We start from the raw sequence: 9,150 nt of genomic DNA, 5'->3' as shown, positions 1-9,150 counted from the left end.
AATTAGCTGGGCATAGTGGTGCATGCCTGTAATCCCAGCTACTCGGGAGGCTGAGGCAGGAGAACTGCTTGAACCTGGGAGACAGAGGTTGTGGTGAGCCAAGATCATGCCATTACACTCCAGCCTGAGCAACAAGAGTGAAACTCCGTCTCAAAAAAAAATGAAATAAAATAAGATCTCTATGAATTTATTGAGACTAATTGCTAGGATATATTCTTAAGTGAAAAAAAAGTCAAATGTGAAAGAGCATTGATAGTATGCTACCTTTTGTACAGAGGAAAAGGTGAATTAGAAAATATACCTCTATCTGGTCATTTGACTGAAGAGAACTATAGGAAGGATAAGCAAGAGGCTAATGTGATTGGCTACCTACAGGATATGATTGGGGATGGAGTAAGAAGGACAGAAAGAACAGGAGGGTAAATGATACTCCTCTGAATATATCTTTTTGTATGATCCTGACTTCAGGACCATGTTAAGGTTTTACACAGAAAGAAGGAAGGAGAAATGGAGGAAAGGAGGAGGAAGGGAGGAAGGAAGGAAGGAAGGAAGGAAGGAAGGAAGGAAGGAAGGACAGAGAGAAAGGAAGAAAGGAGGGAGGAAGAGATGGAGAGAAGAGGAAGGAAGGAGGGAAAGAGAAAGGAAGGAAGGAAAGAAGGAAGGAGAAAGGGAGACAGAGGAAGAAAGGAATGAAGGAAAGAGGAAAGGAAGGAAAATAGGAAAGGAAAGAAAAGGAAAGAAGGAAAGAGGAAAGGAAGGAAAGAAAGAGGGAATGAAGGAAGGAGAAAAGGAAGGAAGGAGGGAAGGAAGAGAAAGGAAGGAAGGAAGGAAGGAAATCAACAAGGATCAGGGAAGAATTCTAAAACTGACTTTAAAAAACCCAAAGTGAACCATAATTCCAATGAGCAGCATAACCACATTGAAATAGGGGGAAAAAGAACAAACCCAATTAACTTTTGAAAACAGTATTTGAACTATATGTCCTCAGGTAAAAAACAAAAAGAACTCTAAATAAATATTGAACTCTAATTAGTAGCTTTCTTTTTTCTCAGAGACATGAGCTAGCAATTCTGAAACTACTTTCTGATCATCCTGGGATTGAGCAAATGAGTAAGTACATTTATTGTGGATAATGGGAGTCAGGTTTCTTACTGTCAGAAAAGAAGTGGAAAGAGGGAAGGATGGAATGAACCCTGTGGTGTTGGGTTGAAATTGAATTGTATGAGTGTGAACTCATGGGTTTTAGTATAACTAGATTTAGAAGCAGATGAAGATTGTAAAGCTATGTATGTATGTGTGCATGAATTTACCAATATCTATTTCTCAGTTCTGCATGCTGACACCTCACTAGCAATGAACACATCTAGTGCCCAGATTTTGGTTTCTAAATACTATTCTCCACCAAAAGGAACCAAGGCTCTTTGGGGAGACGGCTGACTCCAGGGTGAGATGAGAAAAATACAAGGCAAGACTGGACTATCTTGTACCAAAAAGTAAAGAAAACAATAGTAAAGAAATGCTCAAAGAATCATGGGAGACTGTCAAGAGGACACAATGGTTAGCTGGAAGGTGTTGCCACTGGTAAAATATGGACCATTTTGAGCATCAAAATAAATATGATAGTAAAGGATTCTAACCTATGGAATGCACAAATCCACATGGCCATAAATAAATAAGGAAATAGGGGGAGAGAAAGTTCTTCCTTTTTATATATCTGATTCTTTTAATGTTTATATATTGCTTTTTAAGCAACTTTATTGATATAATTCACACATCAATTTGCCCATTTAAATTGTACAATTCAGTGGCTTAAGTATACTTACAGAGTTGTGCAGCCATCACCACATCTAATTTTAGAACATTTTCATCATCCCAGAAAGAAGCCCTGTACTATTAGTAGTTATTCCCCAATGCCCTCCAGCCTTAGTCAACCACTAATCTACTTTGCCTCTGTAGATCTGTCTACTCTGAACATATCATGGGAATGGGTTCGTATAATATGTAGTCCTCAGCTTCTCTCACTTACTGTTTCAAAGTCCATTCATCTACGTTGTACCATGTATCACTACTTCATTCCTTTCCATTGCCAAATAATATTCCATCATATGCATACACCACATTTTCATTTATCCATTCATCAGCTGATAGTCATGTGGGTTCCTTCCATGATTTATTTAGTTCTTATAAATAATGCTGCTATGGCTGGTCACAGTGGCTCACACCTGTCATCCCAGCACTTTGCGAGGCCAAGATGGGTGGATTGCTTGAGGTCAAGAGTTCGAGACCAGCCTAGCCAACATGGTGAAACCCTGTCTCTACTAAAAACACAAAAATTAGCCAAATGTAGTGGCACATACCTGTAATCCCAGCTACTCAGGAGAATTGTTTGAACCCGGGAGACAGAGGTTCCAGTGAGCCAAGATTGCCCCACTGCACGCCAGCATGGGCGATAAATTGAGACTCCGTCTCAATAAAAATAAACAAACAAATAAATAAATAAATATGCTGTGAACATTCACCTGCAAATTTTTGTGTGACTACATGCCTTAATTTCTTAGGTGGGTTTCTCTATGAGTGGATTTGCTGGGCCATAACCCTGTGTTTAACATTTTGAGGAACTGCCAAACTATTTTCCAGCACAGCTTCACCATTTTTACATTCTGCATGTTACTTTCCCACCAGCAATACATGAGTCTTCTGGCTTCCCCTCATCCTGTTACTGTCTGATTTTTTTATTACAGTCTTCCTACTAGATGTGAAACTTTATCTCATTGTGGTTTTGATTTGGATTTCATTAATGACTAATGACATTGAGCATCTTTTCATGTGCTTTTTGGTCATTTGCATGTTTTTTGCTTTTTTTTTTTTTTTTGAGACAGAGTCTTGCTCTGTTGCCCAGGCTGGAGTGCAGTGGTGCAATCCTGGCTCACTGCAACCTCTGCCTCCTGGGTTCAAGAGATTCTCCTGCCTCAGCCTCCTGAGTAGCTGGTATTACAGGCGCCCGCCACCATGCTCAGCTAAGTTTTTTTGTATTTTTAATAGAGACAGGGTTTCACCAGGTTACCCAGGCTGGTCTCAAACCCCTGACCTCAGGTGATCCACCTGCCTTGGCCTACCAAAATGCTGGGATTACAGGCATGAGCCACCATGCCCGGCCGGTCATTTGCCTGTTTTTGTTGCAGAAATGTCTGTCAACATCCTTTGTCCATTCTGGGTGATTTATCTTTTTTTTTTTTTAAGATAGAGTCTTGCTCTGTCACCAGGCTAGAGTGCCGTGACACAATCTCACCTCACTGCAACCTCCACCTCCAGGGTTCAGGCAATTCTCCTGCCTCAGCCTCCCAAGTAGCTGGGATTACAGGTGTCTGCCACCACATCTGGCTAATTTTGTATTTTTAGTAGAGACAGGGTTCCACCATTTTGGCCAGGCTGGTCTCCAACTCCTAACTGCAGGTGATCCACCCACCTAGGCCTCCCAAAGTGCTGAGATTACAGGCATGAGCCACTGCACCCGGCCGATTTATCTTTTTACTATAGAGTTGTAGGGGTGCTTTACGATTTCTGGGTACAAGCCCCTTATCAGATACATGATTTGCAAACATTTTCTCCTATGCTGTGTGTTGTCTTTTCATTCTCTTGAAGGCATCATTTGCAGCACACATTTTTAAAATTTTCATGAAGTCCGATTATATCTATTTCCTTTTGTCACTTGTGTTTTTGGTGTCATATCTAAGAAACCATTGCCTAACTCTGACCCAAGATCATGAAGCTTTATTCCTAAGTTTCCTTTTTTTTATAGCTTTAGCTCATATATTTACATCTTTTATCTTTTTTTTTTTTTTGAGACAGTTTCTCTCTGTTACCCAGGCTGGGGTACAGTGGCATGATCTCAGCTCACTGCAGCCTCCACCTCCTGGGTTCAAGCAATTCTTGTGCCTTGGCCTCCCGATTTTGGGAGGATTGCAGGCATGTGCCACCATGCCCGGTTAATTTTTATATTTTTTAGTAGAGTCGGGGTTTCGCCATGTTGCCCAGGCTGGTCTCGAACTCCTGGGCTCAAGGGATCTTCCTGCCTCAGCTCCCGAAGTGCTAGGATTACAGATGTGAGCCACTGTGCCTGGCTCTTTGATCCATTTTGATTGTTTTGTGTTTGGTCTGACATAGAGATCTCACATCATTCTTTTGCAAATGGATATCCAGTTGTCCCCGCATCATTGGTTGAAAAGACTAACTTTTCCCCCACTGAACTGTCTTGGCAACTCTGTCAAAAGTTGAATGTCCGTGATTTAAAAGTTTATTTCTGCACTAAAAATTCTGCTCCATTCATCTATTTGTTTATTCTTATGCCAGGATCACACTGTCTTGATTAATGGAGCTTTGAAGTCAGTTTTAACTCAGAAAGTGCGAGTCCTACTTTGTTCTTTTTCAAGATCATTTGGCTGCTCTGGGTACCTTGTATTTCCATGTCAATTTTAGGATCTGCTTGTTAATTTCTGCAAAAACAAAACAAAACAAAAACAAAATAAAACCACACATACACACATACATCAGCTGGGATTCTGATAGGGATTGCGTTGAATTTATAATCAATTTGGAGAGTACTGCTGTCTTAACAATATTAGGTTTTCTCATTCATGAACAAGAATGTTCTAAATAAGTGTTTTCACTTATGTAGATTTTCTTTCATTTCATAAAGCTCTTTCTTACTGTAGAGAGTCAGCAAATAATTGCAGAAGGAATGACGGCATTAGAAGATTACCATTTGGCAGTTACCCTCGGAATGACTGATTTGGGTAAGAACTATCAGTGGATGATAGAAATGTCAGAGGCATTTAAACCAGAGCAACTCCATCTTGAATAGGATGGGTAAAATGAGGCTGAGACCTACTGGGCTGCATTCCCAGACAATGAAGGCATGCTAAGTCCCATGCTAAGGATGAGATAGGAGGTCAGCATAAGATACAGGTCATAAAGACCTTGCTGATAAAACAGTTTGCAGTAAAGAAGTCAGCCAAAACCCACCAAAACCAAGATGGTGACGAGAGTGACCTCTGGTAGTCCTCACTGCTACACTCTCACCAACGCCATGACAGTTTACAAATGCCATGGCAACGTCAGGAAGTTACTCTAGATAGTCTAAAAAGAGGAGGCATGAATAATCCACCCCTTGCTTAGCACATCATCAAGAAATAACCACTAAAATGGGCAACCAGCAGCCCTCAGGGCTGCTCCGTCTATGGAGTAGACATTCTTTTATTCCTTTACTTTCCTAATAAACTTGCTTTCACTTTACTCTATGGACTCTTTATGAATTCTTTCTTGCGTGAGATCCAAGAACCCTCTCTCAGGGTCTGGATCGGAACCCCTTTCCTGTAACAAAACTAGTGGGTAAAACTTTGAGGAGTAACAGGATATTTACATAATCACAAAGTACCACCTTAAAAGATACTTATTGAGGTCAGCCGCCGTGGCTCACGCCTGTAATCCCAGCACTTTGGGAGGCTGAGGCAGATGGATCAGGAGTTTGAGACCAGCCTGGCCAACATGGTGAAACTCCATCTCTACTAAAAAAAAAAAAAATTAGCCAGGCGTGGTGTCGGGCCTGTAATGCCAGCTACTCTGGAGACTGAGGCAATAAAATCACTTGAACTTGGGAGGCGGAGGTTGCAATGAGCCGAGATCATGCCACTGCACTCCAGCCTGGGTGACAGAGGGAGACTCCATCTCAAAAAAAAAAAAAAAAAAAAAAAAAACAAACAAAAAAAAACTATTGATAGAAAGGGTGAGACTGTTTTCTTTCCTTTTTTTTTTTTTTTTTTTTTTTTTTTTTTTTTGAGACAAGTCTCTCTCTGTCACCCAGGCTGGAGTGCAATGGCCCAGTCTCAGCTCACTGCAACCTCTGCCTCCCAGGTTCAAGCGATTCTCCTGCCTCAGCCTCCTTAGTAGCTGGGATTACAGGCGTGCATCACCACACCCAGCTAATTTTTGTATTTTTAGTAGAGACTGGGTTTCACCATGTTGGCAAGACTGGTCTCCAACTCCTGACCTCGTGATCCACCTGCCTCGGCCTCCTAAAGTGCTGGGGTTATAGGCGTGAGCCACTGCGCCTGTCTGAGATATAGTATCTTTATAGTGGAGAAACATTGTAGGCACCATCCTAACCTTCCTTTATCACTAAATCCTTACACCAAAATCCTCTGATAGAAAAACTATCATTAACCCCATTTATAGATGAGGCAACTAAGACTTATAGAGACAAAATAACTTGCAGAAGGTTACACAAGACGGTAAGTTGGCGAAGTTTTCTGACTCTAAAGCCTGTGTTCTTAATTGCAGTGTTACACTAGACATTTTATTACTGCCAACAAATCCATTGAGTAAATAATTTATTTAAGTGGAGAAATGTCAGTACTGTTCTGAATAGAAGTCCTTTGGTATAAGAGTCATGTATAATGGCTTTTTATGCAAATGTCCTGCTTGGAGTCTTTGCCAAGAAAGAGCATCTGCCTTGAGAAATGTATCTTCATTGTTTTATCAGACAATGAGAATTATACAACCCATTTCCCTTTTGTCTTCTCTGCCAGGGGACTTAAGCTAAACTAAATGCCCAAATGGAGAAACTCATTTGGGTGCCTGGCAAAGTCTATTTCTTTTCTTTTTGAGACAGAGTCTCGCTGTGTCGCCCAGGCTGGGGTGCAGTGGCGCGATCTCGGCTCACTGCAACCTCTGCCTCCCGGGTCCAAGCGATTCTCCTGCCTCAGCCTCCCAAGTAGCTGGGACTACAGGTGTCTGCCACCAGGCCAGGCTAATTTTTTTTGTATTTTTAGTGGAGATGGGGTTTCACCATGTTGGTCAGGCTGGTCTCGAGCTCCTGACCTCAAAAGATCCACCCGCCTCGGCCTCCCAAAGTGCTGGGATTAGAGGCGTGAGCCATCCTGCCCAGCCAGCAAAGCCGATTTCTATGTGGGGGGAGCTGTATTGTTTTTATTAGTTGTCCTGTTCCTATTGTGTTTATTTTGTAAATAAATAACCTCAAATCCTACTCAGAAGTCACTAAGATCTAAAGAACAAATCAGTTCAATCAGTTCATGCGAATATGCTAAACACCACTGACCTGTACACTTTAAATGGTGAATTTTATGGTCTGTATATGTCCAAAAAGCTCTTTTTAAAGAGAAAATTGTTAGGGTGCAGCAGCTCACACCTGTAATCCCAGCACCTTGGGAGGCCAAGGCTGGAGGATCACTTGAGCCCAGGAGTTCGAGACCAGCCTAGGTTGCGAGACCCTATCTATATAGACAAATATAAAAATTAGCTGGGTGTGGTGGTGCACACCTGTAGTCCCAGCTACTTGGAAGGCTGAGGCAGGGGGATCACTTGAGCCCAGAAGTTTGAGACTGCAGTGAGCTATGATGGTGCCACTGCACTCCAGTCTGGGTAACAGAGTGAGACAATCTCAAAAAATAATAAAAAAGGAAGGAAGGAAGGAAGGAGGAAAGAAGGAAGGAAGGAAGGAAGGAAGGAAGGAAGGAAGGAAGGAAGGAAAGAAAGAAAGAAAGAAAGAAAGAAAGAAAGAAAGAAAGAAAGAGAGAGAGACAGAGAAAGAAAGAGGGGAGGGAGGGAGGGAAGGAAAGGAAGGAAAGAAGGAAGGAAGGAAGGAAGGGAGGAAGGAAGGAAGGAAGGAAGGAAGGAAGGAAGGAAGGACGGAAGGAAGGGAAAGAAAGAAAGAAAAGAAAGAAAGAGGAAAGAAAAAATTGGGGGAAGGGTGGGAATAAAACAGGCAGGACTCTGAAGCTACCCAAATCAGGAGATGAAAACCCCCATGCACGAAGCAGTCTGAGTTGCTGGGGAGGAGACATTTGGGAGTTCATTTGCTGGACACTTTGGGGATGTAGTACTATATGCCAGCCGCCTTTCACTGTGCAAAGGTCAGCGCTTGCTCGGCTCCTGCTTCTCTTCCATCAGATGTATCAGGGGACCAGGCTCAAGCTCTCACCTCCGATGGGATCAATCTGTGGGGCTGAGATACAGCCTCGGCCCCAGTGCATTATTCGGCCTTTATCTCAATGGATTGTCACATCTCTTGACTTCTAGTTGATTCAAGCTTTTCTGCTGATTGCACTTTCGCAGATGTCCCCCATCCTTGTCCTAGAATACTGTATCCTGGGTCTGCAGAAGGATGGAGCCTTTGGGTCCATCCTGTTACTGTTTTGGAAAAACCTCCCTGTCTATTCCACTGCCGTTCCTCCTCTACTTTCCTTGTTTCTTGTTTCTTTCTTTCTTTCTTTTTTTTTTTTTTTTTTTTTTTTTTAGACAGTCTCACTCTGTTACCCAGGCTGGAGTGCAGTGGCGCCATCTCGGCTCTCACTACCACCTCTGCCTCCCAGGTTCTAGCAATTCTTGTGTCTCAGCCTCCCAATTAGCTGGGATTGTAGGCGCCCACCACCACGCCCAGCTAATTTTTTGTATTTTTAGTAGAAACGGGGTTTTGCTATGTTGGCCAGGCTGGTCTCACACTCCTGACCTCAGGTGATCTACCTGCCTCAGCCTCCCAAAGTGCTGGGATTACAGGTGTGAGCCACCACACCCAGGCTGTTTCTTGCCTTTCAAAGTGGAAAAACCAGAGTTTTGTTTCTGCCTTGGAGGTACAAAGCCAGAAAGAATGTCACTCCTATCCTAACAATAAGAAAACCATCACTTTTCCTGAACCCATCAGAAAGCTGAAGTTGCAGGGCAACCAAATAGTCTGAAATCTAAGGAAAGATTGGCCCTACTAAGGAAAAATGGGATGCAGCCACTGAATCAACTCTGACAGAGCATGGGAGGAAAAGGCTCCAGGTGACAAATAGGTAAGAAGAATTTAGGTAAAAATTTTAATGAATTTCTAAAGACCAAGGGAGGTCTAGTATGAGAGTATACAGCTCTGGTGCAAATGTGGGCTTTTCTCTTCATCTCTCCATTGGGAGCTTACACAAAAGATTAGACATAGGATGGGACACTAGAGCAAACTTCCCTTGCATGCATGCCTGGATGAGGGGAGAAGCTGCTCCTGTAGGAGAGACACAGAACTCACTGAGACACTCGTCCTCTTGGAACAAAGGCCATAAGCTGCTGGGTGAAGAGCAGAAAACACTGTCACCCCCAGGACAC

This window comes from Symphalangus syndactylus, chromosome 9 (genome assembly GCF_028878055.3).
Source record: "Symphalangus syndactylus isolate Jambi chromosome 9, NHGRI_mSymSyn1-v2.1_pri, whole genome shotgun sequence".
Taxonomy (NCBI): domain Eukaryota; kingdom Metazoa; phylum Chordata; class Mammalia; order Primates; family Hylobatidae; genus Symphalangus; species Symphalangus syndactylus.
The sequence above is the reverse complement of the archived record's forward strand: the minus strand, read 5'-3'. Positions refer to the sequence as shown.